Source organism: Adiantum capillus-veneris, chromosome 18 (genome assembly GCF_014529385.1).
Source record: "Adiantum capillus-veneris isolate H3 chromosome 18, ASM1452938v2, whole genome shotgun sequence".
Taxonomy (NCBI): Eukaryota; Viridiplantae; Streptophyta; class Polypodiopsida; order Polypodiales; family Pteridaceae; genus Adiantum; species Adiantum capillus-veneris.
The window spans coordinates 114,846,699-114,860,036 of record NC_140948.1 but is presented as its reverse complement, the minus strand read 5'-3'; the positions used below and the strand labels follow the sequence as shown (position 1 = coordinate 114,860,036).

At 42.5% G+C, this 13,338-nt stretch overlaps 1 pseudogene; it reads right to left on the bottom strand.

The window, feature by feature from the left end:
* Window positions 1-10,747: 10,747 nt before the first annotated feature.
* Window positions 10,748-12,573, bottom strand: LOC147436243 (putative jasmonic acid carboxyl methyltransferase 2; annotated as a pseudogene).
* Between the last annotated feature and the right edge of the window lie 765 nt (window positions 12,574-13,338).

Genomic DNA, 13,338 nt, shown 5'->3' with positions numbered 1-13,338 from the left:
CGTGAGAAAGTAATGTATGAATCTCATGCTCCCCCGTATGCGGGGCATAGAGGGATTCAGTCTACCTTAAAGGAAATTGAAACATATTTCTATTGGCCTACCATGAAAGTGAACATACAAGAGTATGTTTCCAAATGTGTGGTATGTCAAAAGACAAAATTTGATAGAGGGAAGCAACCTGGATTGCTTCAACCCTTGCCAATCCCTAATTCACCATGGGAGAGCATATCCATGGATTTTATCTTTGGATTGCGTAAGTCTATCCATGGGAATACGGGAATATGGACGATAGTAGACAGGTTCAGTAAACAAGCTCATTTTATACCTGTCAAAAAGACTATCAAAGCCCATCAAATGGCAACCCTCTTTATTTCACAAATTTTCAAATACCATGGCTTGCCAATGTCCATAGTGTCGGATAGAGATCCTAGAATGACCAGTAATTTCTGGAAGGGTCTCTTTGAGAATTTAGGGACAAGGCTAAATTTCTCTTCGGCCTATCATCCACAAACGGATGGCCAAAGTGAAATAGCTAACCTAACAATTCTCGATCTACTAAAAGCCTATGTAACGGAAGTAGATCAAAGATCCCAATGGGAGAAGTACTTACCTTTAGTGGAGTATGCTTACAATAACACTGTACATACTTCCACGGGAAAAGCACCTTTCGAGGTAATTGAGGGAAGATCAAAAAGTCCCTTGCTACTTAAGGTACATGGGAAGATCTTTGCTGCAGATGAGTATAGCCGAGACCTACAAGAATATTTTCAAACGATTAAAGATGCTATCTCTATCTCACAGCAAAGGCAAAAGGCTGCTACTGACAAGCACAGAAGAGCCCAAGCCTTTAAAGAAAACGATTGGGTCTTGTTAAAGTTTCCCAAGGCTCGATTAAGGCACACGACGGGCAAGAATCCTACTGGCCACCAAAAGTACTATGCTAAACTAGCAAAAAGGTACTATGGTCCCTTCCAGATTCTTAGGCCAATCAATGACATGGCCTATCAACTTAAGTTGCCCAATCATTGGCTTATACACAATGCTTTTCATGTGAGCCTATTAAAGCCTTACAAAGGAGAGCCACACTATTGAAGACCCACCGGAGATTGAGGACCAAGAGGAGGTGCTGCAGCCCGAGTCCATTCTCCGACATGAAGACAAGGTATTAAGAGGCGGTAAGACTATCCGACGATATCTTATTAAATTTAAGAATTATCCTTTTGAAGATGCTAGATGGATGCAAGGCATACAATTAAAGGATAACCTAAACCTTGTCAATGCTTACAATGCTTCCCAAGAGTAAGTAAATGTACAAAATGTTAAAAATGAACAAAATTTTTCTCTTATAAGACTCTCTTTTTCTTTATTTGTGCACAAAAATGAAGTAGTATGCATGCTTAGATCAAGTTTGTGGAGACGACGTCTCCCAAACACCAAGTAGAGCTTGTCACTCTACTATGGAAGACTGATAGGACTGATGTGCAGACATGCTTGCGGCAACCTCAGGCTCTCAAGCGCCAAATGGACTAGTCATCCATTATGGGATGATGTCATAGGGTATCATAGGGATCCTCTACCCGCTAAGAAAAGGACTCATGAATATGCTTTATCTTCTCTACACCATAGTCGAGGACGACTATGATTTCAAGAGAGAGGTAATGTCATAATAATCAATATCTAATTCTCCTAAATGATTTTCTCATATTAAACTGATCATTTAATGTGGGGAAGTGCCAGGGGAGAAAAAGCTAGAATATTGGTTAAGCTAGCAGACCGGCCACAGTAGGGATCCAAAGGAGGGAAAATAGGGATCCAAAATGGGGGGCCATCTGCAAAAGAGCCATGTGCAACAATGGGCTAAAAAGACCCTAAGGTTCAGCCCATTAAGACTTCCAAAATGCTAAGGTTCCAAAATTCAAAGGTTGTGTCCAAAGGTCAACCCTAGGGAAAATTGGATGCTTTGTGTGTGCCCTAAAAGTCTTTGCACATCCCTACATGGGAGGGGGCGAGCCCCAAAGGTAGGGGATGAGAGAGAAAGCCACACACACACACACACACACACAAACACACAGGCTCCCTTTACACAAAGGGAATGAGGGACACATGTCAGCTCCCTAGCCCAGATGCCCACAAGGTGTGCCCAATTCCTATTGGAAGACCCTTGAAGTGGACCAATGAGAATTAAGCTAGAGTAAATGTAGTTTAATTAATTTAAAAACATTTAATAAAAGAAACCAATGAGAATTAAGTCTCCTAGAAGACTATTGGGCAGTCTCCCAACGGGTCCAATGAGCATTCAGAAGCCCCATGGCTTGCCTGATTCCTATTGGCCAGGAGGCAAAGGGGTCCAATGAGAGTTTAGTTTGATTATTTAATTACCTAAATCTCTCACAAAAGGGGAAAGGGGGACACATGTCAGAAGGCTATCACTATGCTGCTTAATACCCATTGGCTTGACTTGGGGAGGTCCAATGAGGCAAAAGCCAGACCAAATTAGCAACAAGGGCTCGCCCAAGAGAGAGAGGGGGCTGATTTTTGCTTGGTATTGACACACACACACACACTCACACTTGACCATGTGTGAAGAAAGAATACTCTATCTCCTCCCAAGCTTTAATGGAGAGCTCATCACCTACTCCAAGCTTGTGAGATAGAAGCCTACATCAACACTCTCTTGGCATGTGGATGCAAATCCAACCAAGAGCCAAGCTTCAATGCATGCTCATCTTCTCTACCAAGCTAATTACTAAGCTAAGCTATGCTAATATGAGTGATTATGTGAGGAGATGTACATCTTTCTCGTAAGATACTCCTTCTTCCTCTCAATCTACTCTCATACCCTGCTAGCTCTCACCATCTTCGAAGGTGTGTGAGGACTTGGGTCTGAGAACGGGAATAATTCAAGTTGTGTTTGATTAAGTGTTTTGCTTAGTGCATGAAGCTTCCATCTTCATTGCACTAGCTAGTCTTGAAGGAACACAAAGAATTGTATTGTACAATGTCTCTCTTGATGGGAGAAACCATAATACAAAGCCTTTTGGAGGGGGGACCGGCTCCATACAAATCCGGTCGTCAACTGTTGTCAATAGCTTAATTTCTCTCTCTTTTGAAAGTATTGTTGATGCTATCTAACTAGATGTTATGCTTTTTGTTGCTCTCTCTCCACCCAAGCACTCTTGTAATTCTCATTAGGAATCTATTCTAATGAAATGCCCACTATGTTCATGCTAATTTCCGCTACACATAAGTTATTAGGCCATTAAATGTTACACACACACACACACACACACACACACATATAACAAACAATATGCGATATATATATATATATATATTATAAACATGTGCACACAAATAAATACACACACACACACACACACACACATCACATTGAAGTATCGTCCATTTTTGGTAAAGACGATAACCAAGGTTTTCCTTGTGATGAAATAGTGGATCTACTACACGCACATGTAAATAGATAGATAGAGGGAGAGACTAGAGAAGAAGAAGACAAGCTCTACGTTCAATAAATTTCGGACGTTGGTACCTTGCCTCTTTTGATCACCATTCTACTACATTTGGGCAATAAAAGGATTCTTAATTTATTCTCTCTCTCTCTCTCTCTCTCTCTCTCTCTCTCTCTCTCTCTCTCTGAGAAGTGATTGATTTGTATTACTTGAAAAAAATTCTTAAACGGTGATGACTCTAAAAGCACTAAATAAAAAAACATGGAAATGTGAGAATTGAGTACAACTAGCAACATGGGAAAATTAAAATTGAAAAAAACCAAAACTCCAAATATAACCCTCTCTTGCAAGATTAAAATTTGCCCACGATAAGCTAAATAAAAAGAGGATGCTATTAGCCTCAAAAAAGATAGGCACTTCCACCAAAAGCTCTCTCTCTCTCTCTCTCTCTCTCTCTCTCTCTCTCGCATGGGACGCACGTGCACACACACACATACACACATATACATATACATACACATATATAAAAATAAATATACATATACATAATATGTATATTTGTGTGTGTGTACACACACACACACACATATCACTACAAGAGGATATTCATATTAGCGACGCTCACACAGCGATGCTCAAAAAAAAAATTCCCGGCGTCGCTATGAACATCGCAAATTTATTTGTAAATTTGCGACGCTCATAGCGTCGTAAATTTGCGACGCTCATAGCGACGCCGGCTGGGCTAAAAAAATAACAGAGAGCGCTCAAAAACTCAGATCTCAGATCTGAGTTTTTCGGCACCCTCAAGCAAGGAGCAGGTAACGCTCTCTCTCCCTCTCTCTCTCTCTCTTTCTTCTCCACACACACACACACACACACACACACACACACACACACACACACACACACACACACGAGGAGAGGAAGGAGAGCCAGGTATGCTCCTTCCCTCTCCTCACTCTCATGTTCCCTTCCCCTCTTTCTCTCTCCCTCCCTCTCTCTCTCACATACACACACACACACACACACACATAGTGTTTTTGAGAGAGAGAGAGAGAGAGAGAGAGAGAGAGAGAGAGAGAAAGAGTACAAACATAAACAAAAACGCACACACACATACATAAACAAAGAATGCACACACACATTGAGAGAGGAAAAGAGAGAGAGAGAGCATGCATAAACAAAAAACGCACACATTGAGAGAGGAAAAGAGAGAGAGAACATGCATAAACAAAAAACGCACACATTGAGAGAGGAAAAGAGAGAGAAAACATGCATAAACAAAAAAACGCACACATTGAGAGAGAAAGAGAGAGAAACTAATTTAACATCGTAGGAAACTAATTAAAATTAAAAGACCTAAAGATCTAGCCGACGAGGAGTTGAACTCAAGACCTATTATTCAAGAGGGAAATGGCATAACCAATCTCTCATACTTGGCATGGGTGATAGAAAGGTGATACCATTTATCTCTTTTTATTGGCACATACATCCACACACGCGCACACACACAAGAAGAAGAGAGTCATAACGTCGTAAGAAACTATCCTAAAAGACGTTAAAGATTAGGTTAGATGTAGACTTACGTTAAATTAGATTTAGGTTTATTTAAGTTAAATTAGATTAGATTTAGGTTTATTTTTAGTTAGATTTACGTTTATTTACGCTAGATTTAGATTTACGTTATATTAGATTAGATTTAGGTCTCCATAGACTGCGATGCCTGCATGAAGCGGGTGAAGAAAGCCCTCAATGGAATATAGGGTATTGCTGCCTTCACTCATGGTGGGCTCCGTCGATCCAAAAGTACTGGTGAAATGTCTTCATAAGATAGGGAAGAAGGTGGATCTTCAGGGCGGCAAGAGTCACTACATCCCTGACAATGACCATTTAGACAACCTCTAGTCATTCAACAACAACTTCAAAGTTAGTAACAAGAGCAAGAACGGTCCAAAGGGCCAATTGCTGTCGTCAGATGTGGATGGAGATGAGGCAGCGTCACCGCCGAAAGTTAACTCTCACATCTTTAGTGATGAGAATGCCAACTCTTGCCGAGTTATGTGAACAATTATGTGTTAAATCAGTTTTAAGGTTCTTATAATCCCTGTTAGTTTAGTTCTTTGTTTTTAATATAACATAATTTACGTTAGATTTAGATTTATGTTATATTAGATTAGACTTAGGTTTATTTAGGTTTACCCACACACACACACACACACACAGACACAAGAAGAAGAGAGTTTTAATGTCGTAGGAAACTATCCCAAAAGACGTTAAAGATTAGGTTAGATGTAGACTTACATTAAATTAGATTTAGGTTTATTTTTAGTTAGATTTACGTTTATTTAGATTTAGCCTTATTTACGTTAGATCGAGCCCACGCAAGAATTACTTACGATTTAGGGTTTAGAGTTAGACGAACAGTGAAAAGATCTACTGTGAAAAGATGTTAAGATGCTGTGAAGTGCTACAGCTAGAGAAGAGGCAAAGGGGTTTTGTCCACTACATGCAGTATCATGTAGACGTGGGTCTGTAGATTTCTTGTACCCACAAATATAGGTATTGACCAATAAAGACGAGATTATAACCCGGTGGTTCTGATCTCCATGCACCTCTAGACCGAGGTGTGCGGGGATTGGACATGACTAGAGAATGTGAGGTAGAGAGAGAGAGAGAGAGAGAGAGAGAGAGAGAGAGAGAGAGAGAGAGAGAGAGAGAGAGCGAGAGAGAGAGAGAGAGAGAGAGATAAGACGAAGAATGCCAATAGAATATTAAATTTGTTGTCCAGGCTATAAGATTTTTATCCTCATTATGAGTAGTGACGAGGATGTGGGACCGTCCAACCGAAACACCTATCTCTCAACGAGGGTCTTATGTCCTTGTAATCAATGCAAGCATGCTGTGCGACGGACAAGACGTGTTTCTTTGCAGCACGTTCGCGAATTTGGCGAGTTCGATCCATCTATTATAGATCGAGTTGTTGCCAATTATAACTCGTCGGACTCTGACGCTGGCCAACAAGCAGCAATCTTGCAACCCAATAGACGTGTTCGCAGGCGCTTTGGTCAAGCAGCATATGTGAGGCCACAAGATGTAGCCTCTGACAGCTCGGGGGATGATCATGCAGAGCACATTCCCAACGAGGCAATGTTTGAGCCCGAGATTGATGAAATGATCGAGACGATCATGGATTCAGAAAGGCTTATCTATGATGATATGAAAAGTGAAGCTGATACGCCATTGTATAATGGAGCACGTATGTCTAGATTGAAAGCACTCCTGGTTCTTCTCAACATGCAGGCAAAGTTTGGATGGAGTGACACTAGCGTCACAGCGCTTTTCAGGTGATCTATTACAATTAGTTTACTTTAATAAAACTCTAAATGTATAATGATCTGATAGATTTTTACACGACTGTATCGTATTTTTATGTTGTGTAGATTGCTTAAAGAGCACATACTACCAGCTGACAATGTGATGCCAGATTCCCGAGATGAAGCAAGAAAGATTTTGCGAAACTTGGGGATGGATTACAATTCTATCCACGCTTGTCCTAATGACTGCATTCTTTTCAGAGGGGAATACATAGACATGGAGAAGTGTCCGAAATGTGATTTCGAAAGATATCGAGTAGATCTCCACGGGACAAAAATTCCACAAAAGGTTTTGTGACATTTTCCTCTGCTTCCTCGCATCAAGCATTTCTTCGAATGTAAGTCCATGGCCGCCCTAGCATCATGGCATGAGGAGAATAAATCTTCGGATGGTGTGCTACGAATTCCTGCAGATTGCGCAGCCTGGAAACATATAGATGGAACATGGTCGGATTTTGCCAGGGAAGCTCGAAATTTGCGCTTAGGCCTGGCTATGGATGGCGTAAATCCATTTGGTCAAAGATCAACATCTTACAGTGTATGGCCCGTTGTCATCGTCAACTACAACATTCCCCCGTGGTTGACTACGAAGAAAAGATCTCTTAAAGCCACAAATATTGTATTTGAACAATTTTGCTCCGTGTTGTAAAAGCTCTGGCTCTCTAAGTACCTTCCATGGTGTATAACGCTCTTTTCTACTTGCGCTCACATCTTTTGATTGAAAATTCTGAGTTTTCGACTTGCCTCTTCTATCACTCAATTCATTGCGTCATTGTATTCATATGCGTCATTACGTCATTGTATTTAATGGTCTTTGCGTCATTGTCTACTCTATTCATTCAATATTAAGTTTAAATATTCGTGTGTTTAATGAAGGTATGGATGATGAGGAGTTTCTTTCTTCTTTGTCACCGCAGCAGAGACAGTGGTACGTGGAGCGTCATCGCTCTGGCGCATCATCGCGCGTTCCTACTCCATTCGCATCTCCCTCTCTTTCGGAGCATTCGGCGTGCTCCGAAGCTTCGACGTCGACGAGACGAGCTTCACACTCGTCTAGACACTGGCGCTCTAGTGGTGGCGGTGGCGGTTGTTGTGGGGATTCCGCCGCCGATGCCTCTACACCGCCTCGTGTTCAACGAGGCTCTTTACCCTCCCCTTCTTTGCCCGCCCCCACACCAGCCACAACATCGCCATCTACGCCAGGTTTTGCGCGGCTAACTGTTCTTAGCAGCTACACACCTCTACCTACTCCGCCAGGAGCCACCCCACTCGACACTCCTCGCTTCGGGGCCCAGACGCCGGTGGAGACACCTGATGTCCGTACCCCCATTGACACGCCGCTAGAGACCCCTGCCGGGACACCCAGGTTCACGCATCACCGGCCAGAGGGCTTGCCTTACTCCGTCGACTTCAACGGCGGCATCATCATGGATGATGACGGCAAGAAGGTGATCTCGCGCATGCGTGGTCTTTGCTCTCAGCTGTTTAGACACTACATACTAAACAAATGGAGTAAAGTACCAAGTGATTTAAAAAACAGAGTCATCAGCATACTTCATGATGAGTTTCCCGTTCCAACACGGGATCAGCGCTTCAATGAAGACCTGATGAAGATTCGAATGCGCGAATACTGCAAGCACAAGCGTTTCGAAGTGCAAAAAGCAATCAAGCATGGGTGGAACAGGCCAGATTGACTGGCCAAAGAAGATTGGAAGAATGCGAAGAAAGCAGCACGCGAGAATCCCGACAAGTGGAAGCAACAAAAGGATGCAGCCAGAGCGCGAGTAGAGGCAGGGAGCTCGCACCACTTGGGGAGCGGTGGATGGGCATCATTTGAGGCCGATTTTGTAAGTGTTTTCGCATTGCTCTTTATGTTCGATAGTTTAGGGTTTATGAGTTTTTTAATTCTAACATAATGAAATCTTTGTATGTTTTGACAGTGGTCGATGACAGGACGTGATCCCACACCGTACGAGCGCGAGTACGCAGGCAGGAAGGGCTTAAACGCCCTGATGGACATTCTCAGTTCTCGCGGCGGCATGGTTAGTATTAGGGTTTACTCTTTTCTATTTTTTGTATTGTTTTATAAATGTCGTTATATGTTTATACTTACTGAAAGCTGTCTTATTGTCTTTTTTTGCAGAATCCGACAGATACGCCGCTTGGACGCGATGAGACGTCTGACTAGACGACGTCAGTTTAGCCGTAGCTAGATAGCATTAGTTTAGGGTTTCTCATAGCTTATGTATCATGAGACGGATTTTATACGTCTTTTTGAACCATGTATATTATTTCATTTGTCACCGCAGTTCATTTTACCAATCAATTCTTTATGCCTATGATGTTGTACAATTGTCATTATTACATTTGCCAATCAATTCATTTTGCCTATGATGTGTACAATTGTCAATTTTACGCTTGTCAATTTTGCAAACAATGCGTCTTGTGGGTGACTATTTTGGTCTATTATCTACCCTTGCACTTTTTTTAAAAAGTGAATCAAGTACAATATGCTTGATGGGTGGCAGGGCATTCAATGCCCTGTCACCAAAAAAATTTTCTCTCGGGCGTCGCTATAACTGTCGCTATTTATGGCTCTGGAGCGTCGCTATAAGCGTCACTATAACCGTCGCTATGAGTGTCTCTATATAGCGACGCATATAGCGTCACATATAGCGACGCTATTAGCGACGGTTTTAGCGACGCCGGGGGTTAAAAAAACCTAGTGTATTTCCGTCGCTAACAGCGTCACAAAAGCACACAACCTCTTGTAGTGTATATCGCGCGTATGTGTGTGTGCTGAGAGAGAGAGAGAGAGAGAGAGAGAGAGAGAGAGAGAGAGAGAGAGAGAGATGTACACACACACACACACACACATACACACATACACACATCCATGAGGAGAATTTCTAATGTTGTAGAAAAAACCCAAGGGATCTTAGAGATCAATCTAACAAGTCAAACTCAAGATTTTTGACACTACCTTATCGATGCATTGAGAATATTTGCACATGCTTCCACCTTCGGGAGAAGGTGAGGGAGGAGAGTATCACAAAGTTAATCTTTGCTTCTAATTAGCCGCATGTTTGCACATGTGTCTACCTTGGGGAGAAGGTGAGGGAGGAGAGTATCATAGAGTTAAGACTTTCTTCTAATTAGCCGCAACAACGTGTGAGTCACATACTAGTAGGTATTATTGAGACATGGAACCCTCAAAGGAGCAATAGTGTGGGAAGAGTATTGTTGGAATCGTTGTGTGATATCCTTATATAGTCAATTCCTAGCTACTTATCACAATGGACCTTGATGGGAAGGGATAAGAGAGAGAGAGAGAGAGAGAGAGAGTAGTCCTTGTTTGTGACTTTTTTGGTGAGAGAGAACTCTGTATCTTTGACACAATCTGATGTATCTTTGACACAATCATCAAATGAGGGGCAAGACAAAAAATCCACGAGGTCTCAATAACTAGTCTTTAATTATGTATTCTACTTTGTGAGTTTTTGAAGAGAAAAGTATGGTGGAGATTTGGCATTGTGGTCTCTTCAGAAATTATTAGAAACGAAAGTCCTGCCCTGTCTCGTAGCGTTTATGTGTTGCACCAAGCAAAGGTATAGACATAGGGCATTGGATGAACATAATGAACCTTGCAATGTTGTAGAGCTAGAATCGTGGTTGTGCACTCCGTGGTATAATGGGGATCCAAGAACTATTACTAGAAGATCCATGAACGTGGAGTTGGCTATGTAAATCCACAAAGTAAGTTTAACTCAAAATGTCATTATACATCAATCAACTCTGCTCTTTTTTTTTTTTTGAGGATTAGAAAGTTATTTGAGGTACAGAGGATACATACAAAAGAGAGATCAAGGGCTTTTTATTTGAGGTGTACACTAGCTCTAGAGCTTTATACAACCATAATAACCAAGTTTGGTAGGAAGGTCAAAACAACAAAACAAATATTGGATGCCTATGCGAAGGCCACTCAAAATAAAAAAGGGCCACTCTATTCCTAAATGGGACATGCCGTTGTACTCCATATTTTGATTATGCTTAAATGGAACACACTCTAGATGTCCTTGAAGACTTGGAGGATTGCATATGAAGACCACAGGATTCCTCCCAACATGATTGATTTTGTAAGCTAGTTTTCAAAAGAATCTTAAATCTTTTAAATATAGCCTCACATTTTGTGATTCCAAGATGTCTCTCAATCACATTCCAAAATATACTCTTGTAGAAGTCATTCACTCTTGTTGCCCACTCGTTAGGATCGTGACTCCATTGTCGCCAATAGTTGTCTCCAATAGCTTCTTCAATTACCTGCAAGCTCTCTATTCTAAAATTTGGCAATGACAAAACTGCATTAATTATGATCTCTTGAAGTGTTGGAAGATACAATGGAATGTTAAAAGTGTCCAAATCACTTTGTTCTAAGTTTCCCTGCAAATACCAACAATGTCCAATGAGAAGTTCTTGTAGACAATTTATGTGCAAGAGTAATACGGGTAGACCTAACAACACTTCAAATGTAATCCTGTCATTCATGCTTACGAGTAGATAGTCAGAAGTACCTCTTGGATCAATTGCTGCCATGCAAGCTCCAAATTCCTGAAACAACTCTCTTTTTGCATTTGATGGGGAGGAAATGAATCGTCTCTACAAGGTATGAATAGGATCATCATGCCACCTTTCACCATCTCCGTGTTCCTAGATCTGAAGAATACATTTAGATCTTGTTGCCATCGATGAGCATATGCCCTCCCAGTAGCTTCATTTGCAAGTGGTCCATCCACCCAAATCTTTCCCTTGTTCCATTCCATAGTTCTTGGTGTTGAAATTGACTTTGGAGTCTGCAAATTTGAAAAGTATTTATTATGGCATAGGTGTCATAGAACGTACTATTTTTTTTGACATGCTCTTTAGATTCTAAACAATCCCAAAGAGAGACAAATTTTTAATTAAAAACTCCATGCATGTGTGGGAGAGAGAGAGAGAGAGAGAGAGAGAGAGAGAGAACTTTTAGGGGAAAAAGGAAGAGAGAGTATTGAACTGCTTATGGCGCATGTCACAGCATGTGTGTGTGCAAGAAAAACCAAGACAAGGGTAGAAGAATAGGAGCGAGTTACTTGAGAGAGCCAATGGAGGCAGCAGGAGCAGAAGACAAGGTACAACGAGGAGGCCGGGAAGAGGCGCCCATACACAGTGCCACCCACGGCGGCGCCAAAGCAGCACCGGTGCCAACCGCCGCCTTCACCTAGCTATCCCATCACCTGCTGGATGCATGTTGTGATAATCGGCATGCTGCAGCTGCAAGAGCGTGTTGAAGTCGTTGGAGGGCAGGTCGCAGAAGAAGAACTGCAGCTCCCTCTGATAAGAAGAAGGCAGCTGCTCGTGCTTCTTGATTGCCTCCAGCATGAACTGCATGTTGGCCAGGCAGTTGGGCCCGCTGGAGGAGCCCATATCCGCTATACGAAAAACCTTCTCATTATCATCATCGTCATCAGCAGCGGCTTCAGCAATGAGCTGGTCTACGCCAAGGAAGCTGCCCGCAGCAGCCTCCCCCTTTGTACTACTCGTTGACTGCTTCAGCTCTAGCAACTTGGCCTGCTGCATGGCTATGGCGTGCTCTATCATGGTGCGGCATCGAAGCAGCACCGAGTTCTGGGGCTCCGAATTGGCAGCATAGCTTGCCCCCTCCACGCCAGGAGCATCGGGAATCCTAATGCGCTCATTTTTCTCTCCTTGCCTACCTCACTGCAGCACTCCTTCCCCCTCGCTCGTTTTCTCTCTGATCTGGCAAGTCGCGCAATCTTCCCCTTTACATACACGTTCACACCACGACAGCGTTCCCAATGAACATTTTTCTAAACAACATGTCTTGCTTGGTGGGCCCTTGCCGAACATAATCAGCTAATAGACTTTGGAGTGTAGTTGGTTACTTGGTTAGTTGATGTAGGGTCTGGTTTTGTTGTGGAACAAGAGCACATGAGTAGAACCAAATGATAGGCACCAATAATAGCTCAGCTTGAGACTTGATGAGCACAGGAAAGAAGCAAGTTGTGTCCCATAGCGCTCTCTATACAACAAAGGACTTCTTAAGAGGGTAGTTGAATCGAGCAAAAGGGTTGCAGCGTAACCTACTCCTTAACCTACTTTGGTAGTTGATCGCACATTGCCACTCAGCCTAGTAATAGCGACCATTTAGTCTTTAGATCCTGGACCCATCTTATCTATACTATATATTAAGGAGACTGGTTTTCCAGTGCCACGTGTCGCAATTTGCTCTATTCGGCTGCAGTGAGGACAGTGCGCACGCAGGGGGAGAGAGAGAGAGAGAGAGAGAGAGAGAGAGAGAGAGAGAGAGAGGCGGCTGAAGGCCGCTGGCCACACTAGTTCTCAATTAAGCTAGTCAATTTTCCTTTATTTCTCATAGAACATGTGTGTGTGTGTGTGTGTGTGTGTGCATGTGTGTGTGTGTGTGTGTGTGTGTGTGTGTG